The sequence below is a fragment of the Oryctolagus cuniculus genome, chromosome 7 (genome assembly GCF_964237555.1).
Source record: "Oryctolagus cuniculus chromosome 7, mOryCun1.1, whole genome shotgun sequence".
Lineage (NCBI taxonomy): Eukaryota > Metazoa > Chordata > Mammalia > Lagomorpha > Leporidae > Oryctolagus > Oryctolagus cuniculus.
Window position 1 is genome coordinate 136433122 of NC_091438.1, and position 18213 is coordinate 136451334.

An 18213-nucleotide genomic window follows, 5' to 3' on the forward strand; every position below is an offset into this window, starting at 1 on the left:
TCCATTACTAAACAGATTAACAAGTTTGCAGACACAGGCACTTTCTGAGGCATAGCAGAACACCAGGTTGCATTCATCTGAAAGGTATCAATATGTGTTCAGTGCTGAAACTATTTGTAGCACTTACAATATATGCAAAGCAGCATTAGACTACTGTGGTTCACATTTGAGAAACAGGATTAAGCTTTATGCTACAACTTGCCAATTATTATAGCCATCGCAGAGACAATTCATCATTTTATATTGTTTTTTTCTGAAACTCAATAAGCAAGCTATCATTTAAGCACATGGGATAATGCCATGTCTTCTCCTTTATAACAGTAAATTTTAAAATCCAAATACTTTGTATCATGGAAACTTTACCTAGCTATACAAAGGCTCCCAAATATAGTACAATCATAAAGTTTCTTCTTTGTAGATTCCATTAATTTATAGTTATTTTAGTACAGATAAATGCCGGACACTACTCCAGATTATTGGGCAACAAAAATGTCAGTGTGTCGCTACCTGTATTTAAGTATGAGCAGACCACACCCACAACCATGGCAAGTAAATGCCCTCACATGTCCTCCACTGCTTCCGGAGTTCCTTTTCACATCACAGGAGCTAGTTTAATGGATACTGTCGGGTCTCAACCTATCTCTGAAAGTTTCTTTATTAAAAATTTTGAAATTTAATGAAACATCTACAGTCTCAATAAGCTAGTTTTTTCTCTTACTCTTCACTAACTAGTTCAAATACAATGTGTAATGTTTTAAATTTTTAGGCCGGCGCCGCGGCTCACTAGGCTAATCCTCCGCCTAACAGCGCCGGCACACCAGGTTCTAGTCCCAGTCGGGGCGCCGGATTCTGTCCCAGTTGCCCCTCTTCCAGGCCAGCTCTCTGCTGTGGCCAGGGAGTGCGGTGGAGGATGGCCCAAGTGCTTGGGCCCTGCACCCCATGGGAGACCAGGAAAAGCACCTGGCTCCTGGCTCCTGCCATCGGATCAGCGCGGTGCGCCGGCCGCGGCGCGCCGGCCGCGGCGGCCATTGGAGGGTGAACCAACAGCAAAGGAAGACCTTTCTCTCTGACTCTCTCTCTCACTGTCCACTCTGCCTGTCAAAAAAAAAAAATGTTTTAAATTTTTATAGACACTTTTTTTTTTTTTTGACAGGCAGAGTGGACAGTGAGAGAGAGAGTCAGAGAGAAAGGTCTTCCTTTGTCGTTGGTTCACCCTCCAATGGCCGCTGCGGCAGGTGCACTGTGGCCAGCGCACCGCGCTGATCCGATGGCAGGAGCCAGGTACTTATCCTGGTCTCCCATGGGGTGCAGGGCCCAAGTACTTGGGCCATCCTCCACTGCACTCCCTGGCCATAGCAGAGAGCTGGCCTGGAAGAGGGGCAACCAGGACAGAATCCGGCACCCCAACCGGGACTAGAACCCGGTGTACCGGCGCCGCAAGGCAGAGGATTAGCCTAGTGAGCCGTGGCACTGGCAGACATCTTATTAAAATGATTAAAGGTATCTAAAATACCATTAATGGGTAAAATATTAGCACAAAAATGACACTAAGAGTATTTTTGAGACATTTTTCCTAGCTAGAAAAGATATGGGATTAGTAATGAACACAGATATAGTGACACTTCACCCTGCTGTTTTACAACAATAATAAGAACAAATGCATGAAGCACAGAAAAGAAGAGCAGGGTGTAGGAGAAAAATCTTTTAAACACTTGGATTTTGGGAGCCTCAAACACAAAAGTGTTCACAGTGCTTATAAGCACTATCATTTTTACCCTTTAAGTAGTACATTTTTTTTTTCATTTTTAATTTTATCCAGAAATGAAAACCTAATTTATTACATAATGTATCTTATCAATTTCAGTTTTCAAGTATTCAAGTAATGGAGACCCAATTATTTTCTCTTATGGCACACTTACAGACTGAACTTCAAAGACAGGGAAAAATTCATTTAAAATAACTGATACACTCCTTTTTTTTTAAAAAAAAAGGTTTATTTTACTTATTTGAAAGAGTTACAGAAAGAGATAGAGATAGAGAGGTCTTCCATCATCTGGTTCACTCCCCAATTGGCCGCATCAGCAGGAGCTGCATTGATCTGAAGCCAGGAGCCAGGAGTTTCTTCCAGGTCTCCCACATGGGTGCAGGGGTCCAAGAACCTGGGCCATCCTCTACTGCTTTATCAGGCCATAGCAGAGAGCTGGATCAGAAAAGGAGCAGCTAGGACTAGAACCGGTGCCCACAAAGGATGATGGCGCTTCAGGCCAGGGCTTTCACTGCACCACAGCCCTGGCCCCACTGATACACTCTTCTGCTCAGACATAAGAACTAAGACTTAACACTGTAATCATACAAATGGTATGTAATAAGAGAAGGAAAAAAAAAGATGGTCCAGTATAATCAATACATTCTTTTTTAAAAGATTCAAAACCAGATTGTGTTAATATGTGACTAGATTCCCAGTGTCAGGGTATTCTGAAATCTAAGGAACTACAGAAGAAAACCCAGAATAAGTTCAATTTCCCTGCCATTTTTCCATAAATGTTCCTATTGTTTACTTTGGATTTCATTTGTACTTTTACTGGGAGATTTTCTGCCTTCCTCTTCTTTCATAGTGATGACCATGTTTCTGTGTGTAGCACATCCTTAAGCATCTTTTGTAAGGCTGTATGAGTGGTGACAAATTCTTTCAAATTCTGTTTGTTATGGAAGGTCTTTATTTCACCTTCATTCATAAATGAGCGCTTTGCAGGGTACAGTAGTCTGAGTTGACAGTTTTTTTCTCTTAAGACTTGGATTATATCTCGCCATTTTCTCCTAGCTTATAGGGTTTCTGATGAGAAGTCAGCTGTGAATCTTATTGGAGATCCTTTGAAAGTAATCTGGAATTTCTCTCATGCACATTTTAGAATCTTTATGCTTTATTGTGGAGAGTTTGACTATAATGTGTTATGGGGAAGATATTTTCTGGTCATGTCTATTATGAGTTCTATGTGCTTCCTGGACATCCCTTTTTTTCTCCAAACTAGGGAAGTTTTCTGTAATTATTTCACTAAAAAGGCCTTCTAATCCATTCTCTTTTTCCATGCCTTCAGGAACTCCTAAGATATGTTGAGTCATTTGATAGTATCCCATAAATCCCCAACACTGCTTTTTAGTTTTCTAATTTCTTTTTTCTTTCTTTCTTTCTTTTTTTTTCTTTTTTTTTTTTTTGTATGATATACCCACTGGTAAAATTTCCAGAGATATGTCTTTTAACTCGGATATTCTTCCTTCTGCCTCACCAATTCTGTTGTTAAGCCTTTCCACCACATTTTTTATTTGATCTATTGAATTCTTCATTTGCAATATTTCATTTTGATTTTTCTTTGAAATCTCAGTTTCATGGGAAAAATGTTCATTCATGTCTTGTATGGATTTCTAAAATTTGTGGATTTACTTCTGATTACTTTTTTTTAAAGATTTATTTATTTATTTGAAAGTCAGAGTTACACAGAGAGAGAAGGAGAGGAAGAGAGAGAGAGAAGTCTTCCATACGCTGGTTCACTTCCCAGTTGGCTACAAAGGTCAGAGCTCTGAAGCCAGAAGCCAGGAGCTTCCAGGTTTCCCACACAGGTGCAGGGGCCCAAGGACTTGGGCTGTCTTCCACTGCTTTCCCAGGCCATAGCAAAGAGCTGGATTGGAAGTGGAGCAGCTGGGACTTGAACCGGTGCCCATATGGGATGCCGGCACTGCAGGCAGCAGCTTTACCCTCTATGCCACAGTACTGGTCCCCTCTGATTACTTCTAAGTAATCTCTGCCCGGCAGAGAGAGCAGAGCCATGAGCTGAGAAGGACATATTCCTGACTATCCCAGTTGAGCCCTTGGATTCAGCCATGACTGAAATTAGCAGCACTTTTGGACTTTTCCATGTCAACAACCAATAAATGAGCTGTTCTGAGTTTGGCTTCTAAGTTGAAGTCATGACTAACAGAGAGAAGCTGTTGGAGTTCTGTGTCATTTATAAGTCTCTCTGGCAGGAAGGACAGTGGGAAGGGAACTCAGGATAGACTGGGACCAGCACCAAGTCTGACCCTCCAAGTTTAAAGGCCACTTGTGGAGAGGGGCACTTACCTTCGCTATTGCTTAGACCAACCAAGGCCCATTTACTCCATCTTTTGCTTTGCAGAACCAAACCCAACATTCTGGTCAAAGTTACAGTGGCTTGTTCTGTTGTTGATCTCTGGCAAAAAGAGGAGCTGAGAGTGAGTGAGCAGGCAACTATTACTCCTTTGTCAATCAACTAGCACCTGTTATCAGGGAATATTCTAGTGCAGGGATTCCCAAACTTCTCTGCACATCACAGTCATCTCAGGAAGTTTCCAGATGCCAACACCAGACCAAGTAGCTTTCAGCCTTGTGTTGTGGGACGCAGCGTCACTGCATTTAGAAATTTCCCCGGTGATTCCCATGTGCAGGCAATTGTGGGGACCTCTGCCAAAGGCCTCCATCCTCCCATTTCCAAGGCTGATCCTTCAGTGAAGCGGAGATCCTCCACCTAGCCACACATTACATCCGCTGGGAATTTTTCCAAAACATGTCTGTGTGGGCCCAACCTCCAAGAGATTCTGATTTAGTTGGTATGGGGGTGGGACCCAGTGATGGTGGTTTTTAAATGCTGATCCAAGAGATTCTAATGTGCAGTGAAGATTGGGAGTTGTTGTTATTTTTTAGGTTTATACTTTCCCCAGTTTAATAAAATAAATTTAATAAAGTTTTCATTTATTTAGATGTAAGAGAGAGAGAGTGATATCTCATCCATTGGTTCATTCCCCAAGTATGTCCAGTAGCCAAGATAGAGCCAAGCCAAAGCCAGGATCTGGGAATTCAATCTATGTCTCTGGGAATTTGGGAATTGAATCCAAAGATACAAGTACTTTAGCCATCACCTGCTGCGTCCCAGGGTCCGAATTAGCAGAATTGATGGAGTCAGCAACAGAACTGGGACTCAAACCCAGGCACTCCAATAAGAGATGAGGGCATTGTAAGTAGACTTGTCTTGTCCTGTCCTGTCCTCTCCTCTCCTCTCCTCTTCTCTTTTTTTCTCCTTTCTTCCTCCCTCCCTCCCTCTCTCTCTCTCATTTATTTATTTGAGAGGCAGAGATACAGAGGAGAGGGAAAGACAAAGAGAGAGATCTTCCATCCACTGGTTCACTCCCCAAATGGCTGCAATGGCCTGAGCTAGGCTGATCCGAAGCCAGGAGCTGGGAGCTTCTTCCGAGTCTCCCACATGGGTTCAGAGGCCCAAGCACTTTATGGCCACTGCTTTCCCAGGCCATAAGCAGAGATCTGGATCAGAAGAGGAGCAGCTGGGACAAAAACTGACACCCATATGGGATGCTGGTGCGGCAAGCGGAGGCTTAACATACTAGGTGGCAGCGCCAGTCCACAAATGGGCCTCTTTTTTTTTTTTTTTTTTAAGATTTATTTATTTGTTTGAAAGGCAGAGAGAGGGAGAAAGAGAGGTCTTCCATCTGCTGGTTCACTCCCCAGATGGCCACAATGACTGGAGCTGCGCCGATCCAAAGCCAGGAGCCAGGAACTTCGTCTGGGTCTCCTACATGAGTGCAAGGGCCCAAAGACTTGGACCATCTTCCACTGCTTTCCCATGCCAAAGCAGAGAGCTGGATCAGAAGTGGAGCAGCCAAGACTGGAGCTGGCACCCTTATGGGATGCTGGCACTGCAGGCTGCTTTACCTGCTATGCCACAGTGCCGGTCCCAACAAGTGGGCCTCTGAACTGCTGTGCCAAGCACTCTCCCCTACCAGCTGGTTTTAGAACAGTGCTTATAAAATTACAATGGCAGAGGAGGGTGGAGGGTGTCTTTTTGTTTATTTTACTCTGGGGTACAATGTGATATTTTGACACATGTATAGAATGAACAATGATCAAGTCAGAATAATTAGCATATTCATCACCTCAAACATTTATAATTTTTTTGCATTGCTTTTAATTCCCAATTCATGACAGAGTCTTTTATAAAATACAATGACAGGGGCCATTGCTGTGGTGCAGCAGGTAAAACCACCTCCTGCAGCGCCAGCACTCCATATTGGCACCAGTTTGAGTCCTGGCTGCTCCACTTTTTTTTTTTAAATAAAGATTTATTGATTTAGGCCGGTGCGGCGGCTCAATAGGCTAACCCTCCACCTGCAGCTCCAGCACACTGGGTTCTAGTCCTGATCGGGGCGCCGGATTCTGTCCCGGTTGCTCCTCTTCCAGGCCAGCTCTCTACTGTGGCCCAGGAGTGCAGTGGAGGACGGTCCAAGTCCTTGGGCCCTGCACCCGCATGGGAGACCAGGAGAAGCAGCTGGCTCCTGGCTTCGGATCAGCACGGTGTGCTGGCCGCGGCGTGCCAGCCGGAGCGGCCATTTGGGGGTGAACCAACAGAAAAAGAAAGACCTTTCTCTCTGTCTCTCTCACTGTCCACTCTGCCTGTACAAAAAAAAAAAAAAAAAAAAAAAAAAAGATTTATTGATTTAAAAGTCAGAATTACACAGAGAGAGGAGAGACAGAGAGAGAGGTCTTCCATCCAATGGTTCACTCCCCAATTTACCACAATGACCAGAGCTGTGCTCATCTGAAGCCAGGAGCCAGGAGCTTGTTCCAGGTCTCCCATGTGGGTGCAAGAGCCCAAGAACTTGGTCCATCTTCTACTGCTTTCCCAGGCCATAGCAGAGAGCTGGATTGGAAGTGGAGCAGCCGGGTCTTGAACCAGCACCCATATGGGATGCCAGCACTTCAAGCAAGGGCATTAACCCTCTGTGCCACAGCGCCAGTCTCTGCTCCACTTCTGATCCAGCACTCTGCTATGGCCTGGGAAAGCAGTACAAGATGGCCCAAGTCCTTGGGTCCCTACACCTGCATGGGAAACCTAGAAGAAGCTCCTGGCTCCTGGCTTCAGACTGGCCCAGGCCTGGCCGTTGCAGCCATTTGGGGAGTGAACCAGCTGATGGAAGATCTCTCTATCTCTCTCTCTCTCTGCCTCTGCCTCTGCCTCTCTGTAACTCTGCCTTTCAAATAAATAAATATTTTAAAAAATAATAAGAAAATACAATGAGAAATAGCTTACTAGAAAAATGAAATTTAAAAAGACACACAAGATAAAATTTGTATTATTACATCCAAAAGTCACAATCTTACTTGGTTGCACTGTTTATAAGTTATTTTTAAAGATGTACATATTTTATTTGAAAGGCGAGTTACAAAGAAAAAGGAAGAAACATAGGGAGAGAGAGACATCTTCCATCTGCTGATTCACTCCCCAGTGGCTGCAATGGCTGCGGCCAGGCCAGGCCAAGCCAAAGCCAGGAGCCAGGAGCTTCTTCCAAGTCTTCCATGTGGGTGTGGGGACCCAGGGACTTGGGGGCCATTGTCTGCTGCTTTTCTTGGCATATTATCAGGGAGCTGGATCAGAAGTAGAGCAGCCAGGACTTGAACTGGGATGCCAGCACCACAGGCAGCAATTTAAACTGCACCATAGTGGCCGGCGCCGCAGCTCACTAGGCTAATCCTCCGCCTTGCGGCGCCGGCACACCGGGTTCTAGTCCCGGTCAAGGTGCCGGATTCTGTCCCAGTTGCCCCTCTTCCAGGCCAGCTCTCTGCTATGGCCCAGGAGTACAGTGGAGGATGGCCCAAGTCCTTGGGCCCTGCACCCCATGGGAGACCAGGATAAGTACCTGGCTCCTGCCATCGGATCAGCGCGGTGCACTGGCCGCAGCGCACAGGCCGCGGCGGCCATTGGAGGGTGAACCAACAGCAAAGGAAGACCTTTCTCTCTGTCTCTCTCTCACTGTCCACTCTGCCTGTCAAAAAAATAAAAAAAATAAAAATAAACTGCACCATAGCACCAGCCCTTATAAAAATTTTTAAACATTCCCATTTCATCAAAGGCCACACAGCCAACAGGCCAGCAACCACACTTGAGTAGCACCACTTTGGAATTCATCTCCAGGCCCTGTCCACCCCCTCTTCCCCACCTATAGGAACACTGGCTGTGGCATCAATCACCTGTTGCCCTTTTCCCATCCTTGGCTCCAAACAAGTTCCTCCTGCAGCTGCAAACCCCTCTGGGGTGGAAGTGAATGTAAAGTGGCTGACTGCCCTTGGACTTGATTTTGGTAGTGCTGACCTTAGAGAATTTCCACGGACCCTGCTGTTGCCCGGGATTCAGACCTTAGAAATCACCTCTGCCCCCACTCTGTTGCATCAGAAACCGGAGGCTGAACCTCAGTGATCCATCTCCCTCCAGTTGCTCAGAGCAGGGCTGCCTCACTGCACTGGTGACTTATTTCCGCTGTGGTTTGGATATGGTTTGAGTGCATCCAGCAAAGCTTGATATGCTGGAAACTCCATTCCTGTGTGCCATTATCAAGGTGCTGGAAGTGGGGCCTAGTGGGCTGTGCTTAAGTCACTGGGGATGCTGCCCTTTAAAGGCATTAGTGCAGGGGCCTACTCTGTGGGTACAGTGGGTTAAACCACTGCTTGCAATTCCAGCATCTCATATTGGATTGCTGGTTCAAATCCTGGCTGTTTGACTTCCCATCCAGCTCCCTACTAATGCATCTGGGAAAGCAGCTTGGGCCCCTGCCACCCACATGGGAGACCTAGATGAAGTTCTAGACTCCTGGCTTAGGCCTGGCCCTGCCCTGGCCATTACATCTAGGGAGTGAACCAGCAGATGGAATATCTCTCTGTCTCTGCCTTTCCTTCTGCAACTCTGACTTTCAAAATAAATAAATAGGGCCAGTGCTGTGGCGCAGCAGGTTAAAGCCCTGACCTGAAGCACCGGCATCCCATATGGGTGCTGGTTCTAGTCTCAGCTGCTCCTCTTCCCATCCAGCTCTCTGTTATGGCCTGGAATAGTAGTAGAAGATGGCCCAAATCCTTAGGCTCCTGCACCCATGTAGGAGACCCGGAAGAAGATCCTGGCTCCTGGCTTCGGATCGGTGCAGCCTCAGCTGTTGCAGCCATCTGGGAAGTGAACCAGCAGATAGAAGACCTCTCTCTCTGTCTCTACCTCTCTCTGTAACTCTTTCAAATAAATAAAATAAATCCTAAAGAAAAAAAAAAAGAAAAACATCATTAAAAAATAAATACATAAGAGCCAGTGCTTTGGTATGGTAGGTTAAAGCTCCACCTGTGGCACTGGCATCACATATGGGCACTGGTTTGAGTCCTAGCTGCTCCACATCCAATCCAGCTCCCTGCTAATGGCCTGGGAAAGCAGTGGAAAATGACCCAAGTGCTTGAGCCCCTGCACCCACATGAGAGACCTGGAAGAAGCTCCTGGCTCCTGGCTCCTGGCTTCAGATTGGCCCAGCTCAGGCCATTGCGGCCATTTGGAGAGTGAACCAGCAGATGGAAGATCTCTCTCTGTCCCTCTCTCTCTAATTCTGCCTCTCAAATAAATAAATAAATAAATTTTAAAGAAATAAATCTTTTTTAAAATGAAGGATTAATGTATCCCCAGGAATCCCATTTAGTTCCTTTGAGAGCAAGTTGTTATAAAGAGCACAACTGTCTTATTATGTGACTACTCTCTGCTCTGGCACAATCTCCTGCCATGATCCCATCAGCCCTGTTGGGATATAGCTAGAAGGCCCTCAGCAAAGGCCAAACTGATGGGATCACTTGATCTTGCACTTCCTGCCTCCAAAACTGTGAGCTAAATAATTTCTTTTTCTTTTTTAAAGATTTATTTATTTATTTAAAAGGCAAAGTGACAGAGAAAGAAAGATTAATATCTTCCATCCACTGGCTCACTCCCCAAATGGCCACAATATCCAGGTCAAAGCCAGAAACCAGGAACTCCATCCTGGTTTTGTACATGAGTGGCCAGGGTCCAAGTACTTGGGCCATCTTCTGGTGCCCTCAGAGCAGCCAGAACTCAAAACTGCACTCGATATGGCATGTTGGTGTTGCAAGTGTTGGTTAAACCTCTGTGCACAAAGCTGGCCCCGCTTCTTTATTTTTTTTTTAATAATTATTTAATTGAAAGAGTTAGAGAAAAAGAGAGAGGGAGGAAGGTCTTTCATCTGCTGGTTCACTCCCCAAATGGCACAAAGCTGAAACTGTCAAGCTGAAGCCAGGAGCCTAGAACTCCATCTGGGTCTTCCACATGGGTGGCAGGTGCCCAGACATTTAAGCCATCCCTCTGCGGCTTTCCCACGTACATTAGCAGGAGCTGGATTGGAAGTGGAGCAACTAGGACTCGAACCGGTGCCCATCTGGGATGCTGGCATTTCAGGGAGCAGCTTAACCCACTATACTACAATACTGACCTCTGCCTCTTTGATTTAGACATCACCCAGCTCAGGTAGTTTGTTAGAACAAAAAATGAATTTATATAACTCTTAAAACTTGCTTCATGGAGAGAGATTTTTTTTTTCAATCTTGGGTTTAACTTAGTGTTTCTCAACGGTGGGATGGGGGATTTGTCACCCAAGAGGACATTTTGGCAGTGACTGGAGACATTTTTGGCTGTAGGACCCTGGGGTGTACTACTGACATCTAGTGGATAAAGGCCAGGGATTGTGCACAGGACTGCCCCACCCTCCACACAAAGAATAACCTTTCTCAAAATGGCAGTTGTGCAGTGCTAAAGTTGAGATGCTGTTTATCTGGCTTAGAAAGAAAACGTTCAATAGCACTGTTTTAAAATTATCTTATGGTACGGTCGGCGATCACTAAACCAAGGCGATGGTTTTGCAGGTTCATCAATTAATTCAGGGATGGGTAATCTTTTTTCTGTCAGTGGACATTTGGATATTTATAACATCATTTGCAGCCCATATGATCAACTTCAAAACTAGCCTGCTATAGATTTATTGAATTTTGAGTCCCATGTGGGTGCCTTGGCAGGGCCAGACCAAATGATTTCAGGGGCCTTATATAAATGGCCTGCGGGCCAGGTGTTCTCCACCCCTGAGATTGTTCCTCTTGCCAGCTTCTCTTTTTATCCCCCCCCTTAGGATTTATTAATTTATTTATTTGAAAAACATGAATATTTTTGAAATATGTATATATTAAAATATATAACTATAAAAAGAAGTAAAGTCAGAGTTACAGATAGGGAGAGGCAGAGGCAGAGAAAGAGAGAGAGGACCTCTGTCTGCTGGTTCACTGCCCAAATGACCACAATGGTCAGGACTAGGCCAGGCTGAAGCCAGGAGCCAGGAACTTCATCCAGGTCTCCCACAACGGGTGCATCTTTCACTGCTTTCCCAGGCCATAGCAGAGAGCTGGATCAGAAGTGAAGCAGGGGCTGGTGCTATGGCGTAGCGGGTGGAGCCACCGCTTGCAGTGCTGGTGTCCCATGTGGGCACCAGTTCAAGTCCCAGCTGCTCCACTTCCTACCCAGCTATCTGCTATGGCCTGGGAAAGCAGTGGAGGATGGCCCAAGGACCTGCACCTGCGTGGGAGACCCGGAAGAAGCTCCTGGCTCCTGGCTTAGGATTCACACAGTTCCGGCCATTGCGGCCACTTGGGAAGTGAACCAGCAGATGGAAGTTCTGTGCATCTCTCTCTCTCTCTGCCTCTCCTTGTCTCTCTGCATAACTTTGACTTTCAAATAAATAAATAAATCTTAACAAAAAAAAAAGACTTAAAAAAAGAAGTCTGGTCCTCTGTGAACTTTAAAAAAAAAAAGTGAAGTAGCCAGGACTCAGACTGGTGCCCATATGGGATGCCAGCACGGCAGGGGGAGGCTTTACCAGCTACTCCACTGCACCGCTGCCCCCCCCACTCCTACCAGCTTATTTATGGAGAGGGGGTGCAGGTTGTAGTAGGGGAGGCTGTAGAGGAGGATGGGACAGGTGGAAATGAGAGAGGGAGTCACGTGGCACCAAGAGCACAGGCTTTGATGTCAGATGTGAGTTCTTATTTCAGTCTTCATGACTTCCCTAGCTCTGTGCCTTCAAACAAGTGATTCACCCTCTCTGAACCTCAGTTTTCTCATCTGTAAAACTGGACAACTCCTACCTCATAAGGTTCAGGCACTCAGATATTAATATGACTTTAGGGGAGTGGGCATTGTGGTGCAGCAGATTAAGCTGCCATTTGGCATGCCTGCATCCCACATGGGTGTGGTGGAATGAGAAGGCCATGCCAAGATGGCCACTGGCAAAGGAGCCTGCCTGGCAACAGGCTGTGATTGGATGGCTTCGGAAACTGCCTGGCAACAGGCTGTGATTGGTTAGGGCATAAACCGCCGCTTGACCGGATTGGCTGCCTCGGCTATATAAGCTGCTGTACCAACAGAAATAAATGTATCTGCAGGCTGCTCACCTCTGGCCTGCTTTCACCGACTCCCAGGGTCTGTGTGGTGGTGATTCCGTGCCTCTTGCCCCCACTGCACTCCTCCTCTCAGAATGAATCCACAGCAACACATGGGAGTGCGTAGTTGGAGTCCCGGCTACTCTGCTTCAGGTCCAGCTTTCTGCTAGTGCACCTGGGGGGCAGCAGAAGATGGCCCAAATATTTGGGCCCCTGCCACCCATAGGGGATGCCCAGAAGAAGCTCCTGTCTTCAGACTGGCCCAGCTCTGGCCACTGGGGCCATTTGGGGAGTGAGTCAGTGAATGGAAGATCTCTGTCTGTCTCTCTCTCCCTCTGTCATCCTGCCTTTCAAATAAATTAATATATATATGTATGCATATACATATATATGAGTGTGTATACATGTATACATTTGTGTATCTATATTGTGTGTATGTGTGTATATGTATATTTATGTATTGTGTGTGTATACACACACATATATGACTTTACCCTGAGGAGTAGGGAGTGTGTGTGTGTATATATATGTATGTATGTATATATATAAATATGCATGTATGTATGTGTGTGTGTGTGTGAGAGAGAGAGAGAGAGAGAGAGAGAGAGAGACTTTAGGAGTAGGGAACCATCAGAGGAAGTTACCTGAGCATGGGGCCATAGGTCGGCTGAGTGGTCAGTCAGCAGCCTGGAGGGGAGCTTCTTACCTGGCTCACAGTGCCTGTGTTAGTCTCCCTCCAGGTAGGCCAGGAAGTCTTTCTTGAAGTCTCACCAGAATCTCTCCTTTTCTAGCCTGAATGCTTCCTTTATTTAGTTCAGAGCCTCAGCGGATTGCTATTTGCTTTGTGGTCGCCTTGCTGAGGGACATTTCCTCCTTCCTGCCTAGGAGTGGCGACTGAGGTTGCTAAGGCCTTGGAGTTGCCAGGCACCATGAGAAACCCCCAGCCAGGCCTTTTGTTTACTAAGGCTCAGCTCCTGGAGACATGGGGCTAGGTTGCTCCAGTGCCTGCACAGGGCTCCCAACTCAGGAGGGGTGGAAGTGGGCCCACCAGAGAATGTCTGATGAGCTCTCTCAAGCCTGAGAAAGTGAGCAGGGGGCTGGGTGTCTTCGCTGCTGCTTTGTCTTTTCTGAAGTAGAAGCAACTTGGCATCACTGCCGCTTACATCTCCTGGGACCTTGGCTGAGCCTGCAGAGCTGCCTGCGGAGACACAAAGACCTCTGTGGCCAAGCCAAGCTGAGTCACGGGGACAGCGTCCATGGAAGATCAGAGAACATCCCTCCCCCAATGTTCTGGACTGCATACCCCACCCCCAGGAGTTATACACGGTGCCTCAGCTGGGTGGACACATCACAAAACCCTAAGTTGTAAGCTTCTAATTCAAGTACATTCAAAAGTGATAACAATCATTGAAGGGCATCACTTCCTAATTATTTTAGTGTCATCTTTGCCCTTGCTATTGTTCACAGCTGGATAGTGGGAACCCCACCCAAAGTTGTGCTGGTGCACACCTCTCCCAGTTCCCTCTTCAGGTGCGCAGTGCTGGTAGCTTGAAATGGGCCATAACGGGAGTATTTTCACCATGGAAACTGGCAAATGCTACAAATCAAATCCCTCGACCCAAATCATTTGTGAACATTTACCAGTGGGTAGAGATGCCCAAAATAGAACTGTGACTGAGTTTCCCACCAGTCACCTAGCACAGGGTTGGGGGGCAGATAATTCAATTTGGAGAAATAAATAATTCAGGTATTTCTTACCTCTGTTACAGAATAAAACACAGACTTGCTGCAAGAGCCTTGTCCAGACATGGTCGGAGGTGCAGCTCTCCCTCCCCCCCTTTAGAGACAAGCGTACACACTCACAAAGTACTCCCTAGAATACTCCAGAACATACCTGCAGGGTCTTCTGCATGGAGCAAAAGCAGAAGCTCTGTGAGGGTAGCAGAAGTTCTGTGAGGGCTTCAGCAGTCCTTCAGACCCTCTCTCTGAGCTCAGTCGCTCTCCCAGTCTCTCTGGCTTTCCAGTTAGGGAGGTTGAAGCCGTGCTGGGGCAGGGGCCTTGCAGAGGGGCTGATGGGAGAATTAGACACCTAGGAGTTAGCTCTTCTCAAGACCACACCTGGAGGGCAGGTAAGCTGCTCAGTTTAGAGCAGTCCTGTCGCAGAGAACTCCCGGTGATGTCTAGAGACACTAGGTCTCCACAATGGGGGGTGGGGGAGTGCACTACAGGCAGATGGGTAGAGGTCAAAGAGGCTACTGAGCACCGCACAGGGCACAGGACAGCCTCCCCCCCCCCCCCACCCATCCACGGGTCATCCTGCCCTCCATGTCAATGGTGCTGAGCTTGAGAAGCCCTGGGACAGCCACACAGAGGGAAGATGGGCAGACAGCAGGGGTCCAGGAAGGGGTAAAGAGAGGTCAGCTTGCCCTGTGGCTGCTGACCTCCCCTGCCCCCCACGACCCTTTTGGTGTGGCCCCTCAGTCTCGGGTTCCGTCTCCTTTCCTGCTCCTCTTGCCTGTCTCTCTGGTGCTGTCCGTGTTTATCACTGTTTATCTCTGTCTCTATTTCTCGCTCTTAGTCGTGCCCTCCACTCTGGCAGGCTCCCTGAGCTCTGAGACATGAGACAAGCCCCTGGCACTTGTTACTCCCTCACCCACACCAATCACTCCAGCTGCCTCTGCCTGGGAGCCAGGCCAGGCGGCTGGCCAAGGGGGAGGCTGCGAAGGCAGGGGGCCTGGCAGATCCCTGCTCTCCCCTCCATCCATCTTGCCTTTGCTCCAAAGGCCCTATTGTCTGCCTCTGAGAGGCCTGGAGCTCCAACCACTGTCTGCCTCTTGCCCCCAGGGCCTGGGACCAAATCAGCCTCCCCAGTGGCCTTGCTCTTCCCGCTGACCTCTTCCTCCCCACCCCACCCCAGCTCCTGAAATTTCTCCTCTGGCCCAGTCCAGCAGCTGTTACAAAACAACTGGGGGCTGGGCGGCTCCTCACCCACAGGCCTGCCCTGGGCAGCCAGTGACACCAGACTCCTGCCCAGGGCCCTCTGCCCAGAGACCAGGAATCTCTTTCTTCTGCCCTGGTACTGGTGTCAAGACCCAGAGCCCACAGTCAGGGAAAATAATTTCTCTTTCACTAGACGTTTAATTGACAAATAATAATTGAATATATTTATGAAGTCAGGACATAGTTTCTTGTGTTGGAACTCAAGGCTCAGAGTACAGATTCAATTACCAGTGCCTGTCACCAGGACATAGGGCCAGAACTGCCTGACCTGTCCCTCCCACACACCTCACCTGGCAGTTCCTGATGGCCTGGGCTGCTGTGTGCTGGGTCAGTAGGGCCCAGGGCTGGGCATCCAAGCGAGACCAGGGACCCTGCCATCAGCACTACAGAGAAGTTGGATAGCAATTTTTTTCTTTAATTTTTCTTTCCTTATTTTTATTTGAAAGGCAAAGAAACAGAGAAAGATCTTCCATCCACTGGTTCATTTCCTACAACAGCCAAGGTTGGGCCGAACCAAAACCAAGCGCCCACAACTCAGTCCGGATCTCCTATGCGGGTGGCAGGGGCCCGCAGCCTCCGGGGTCTGCTCCTGTAGGGAGCTGGAATCAGAAGCAGAGATGGGACACTCTGATCCGTGACACAGGTGTCCTGAGTGGTGTCAGCTGCTGTGCCAATCACCGGCTCTACCTGGTGATGATTTTTAAAATGAACTTGAGGGACTTTTACAATAATGATTCACGCAAATGAGGAACTACGGACTGGTGGCACAGGTGGAGGGAGGAGAAGGCTGGGGTGGGATCAGGAGAGGGGATGGTTAGGCTCCTGGACTTTATTTGAATTTTAGGCGAGCTATAGAGAGTTTCTTCTTCCTCCTGCTTCTCTTTTTCTTCTTCTTTAAGATTTATTTATTTATTTTAAAGGCAGAGTTTCAGAAAGAGAAGAAAAGAGAGAGAGTTTTCCATCTGCTGGTTTACTTCCCAAGTGGCCACCCACAATGGCCAGGGCTGGGCCAGGCCAAACCAGAAGCCAGGAGTTTCATCTGGGTCTTCCATGTGGATGACAGGGACCCAAGCACTTAGGCCATCTTCTGCTGCTTTCCCCAGGCCATTAGCAGGGAATTGGATCAGAAGTGGAGCAACTGGGACTCAAAACTGTGCTCAGATGGGATGCAGATGGTGCCTTAACTTGTGCCAGAACGCCGGCCCCTCTTTTACTTCTTTAAGATGTATTTATTTACTTGAAAGCCAGGGTGACAGAAACAGAGAGACAGAGAGAAAGAGATAAATTCCATCTGCTGGTTCACCCACAAATACCCACAATAGCCAAGGCAGGACCAGAAGCCTGGAACTCCATCCAGTTCTCCTGGTGGCAGGACTTGGGCCATCATTTGCTGCCTCCCAGGCAGACTAGCAGGAAGCTGAATCAGAAGCATGGAGTAGCTGGGATTCAAACCAGGCTAACTGTGGGCGTCCCAAGTGGTAGTTTGACTGGCTTGCTGTAATGCCCACCCCAATTCTTTTTTTCAACTCCATTTCCCCTCATATTTTCATTTGAAAGGCAGGCAGACAGAGATCCTCCATCAGCTGGTTCACTCCCCAAATGCCTGCACCATCCAGGGCCAGGGAAGTGGAAGTCAGGAACCAGGAACTCCATACAGGCCTTCCGCAGGAATGGCAGGGACCCAAGTACCTGAGCCGTCACCTGCTGGCCCCGAGGACACACACCCTGGGGAAGACAGATCAGAAGCAGAGCAGCCAGGACTCCAGCCAAGCACCCTGCTGCAGGATGTGGATGTCCCATGCAACAAACCAACCACTGCGCTAAACACCTGCCCCTTGTCCACTCGGAAATGACATTTTGAGCAATTGACACAGGAGTCAGAATTCCTTAGGTCCAAGAGAGCATGCAGTGAAACCTCTCTCTCTCCCCAGGGCCCTTCCCTGGCTGTCAGTGTTTTCTGGCATACATGTTTTACCTGTCACAGCCTCCTGACTGTCTCTGACCTTTGGTCTTGCCTGCTTACTTCCACACTCTGCCCAGCTCACCTCTAGTCGTCCTACCCCTGACCTAAAACTCTTGGGGCTGTTCATGCAACAGGAGAAAGAGCAGGTTTCCCGGCTTCTCGGATGCAAGGTGTGTGTGTGGTGCCTGACCCCTGCCCAGCTTCCATGATGCGTGGCGTTGGCCCTACCCGTATCACACTGTGCGGTAGAAACATCACCCGCCTGTTAGTCTCCTCCACTCACCCGGCTGGTCTGGCTTCTGTGATCTGGCTCATGTTTCTCTTGCCAGTCATTCATGGCACACAGACTGCCCGCGCCTACCTGGCTAGTGAGGACACAGAGCCGAAGATTAAACCATCGCTGCTGGTGTGACTTGGGTACTGGAGGAAATTTTAAAAGACAGCATGGGGCCGGCGCCGCGGCTCACTAGGCTAATCCTCCGCCTAGCGGCGCCGGCATACCTTGTTCTAGTCCCGGTTGGGGCGCCGGATTCTGTCCCGGTTGCCCCTCTTCCAGGCCAGCTCTCTGCTGTGGCCAGGGAGTGCAGTGGAGGATGGCCCAGGTGCTTGGGCCCTGCACCCCATGGGAGACCAGGAAAAGCACCTGGCTCCTGGCTCCTGCCATCGGATCAGTGCGGTGTGCCGGCCGCGGTGCGCCGGCCGCAGCGCGCTGGCCGCGGTGGCCATTGGAGGGTGAACCAACGGCAAAAGGAAGACCTTTCTCTCTGTCTCTCTCTCTCACTGTCCACTCTGCCTACCAAAAAAAAAAAAAAAAGACAGCATGAAGGGGGCTGGCGCTGTAGCATAGTGGGTTAAGCCTCCACCTACAGTGCCGGCACCCCATATGGGCACTGGTTCAAGTCCCAAATACTCCTCTTCTGGTCCAGCTCTCTGC

The 18213-nt window shown here is 48.2% G+C and overlaps 1 long non-coding RNA gene across 3 annotated transcripts; it reads right to left on the reverse strand.

Moving 5' to 3' along the window:
- Positions 1-1972: 1972 nt before the first annotated feature.
- On the reverse strand, positions 1973-14988 carry LOC103352111 (uncharacterized). 3 transcript variants are annotated; one of them, XR_011390781.1, is made up of 6 exons: positions 14832-14988; positions 14211-14385; positions 13023-13514; positions 12329-12491; positions 4115-4223; positions 1973-2200 (listed from the first exon to the last, which is right to left on the reverse strand). It is a non-coding gene; the product is annotated as an uncharacterized lncRNA (long non-coding RNA). The 3 variants fall into 3 exon arrangements; XR_007913880.2 differs by having other exon boundaries at positions 14758-14878; XR_011390782.1 differs by lacking the exons at positions 12329-12491; positions 13023-13514 and having other exon boundaries at positions 14758-14873.
- Between the last annotated feature and the right edge of the window lie 3225 nt (positions 14989-18213).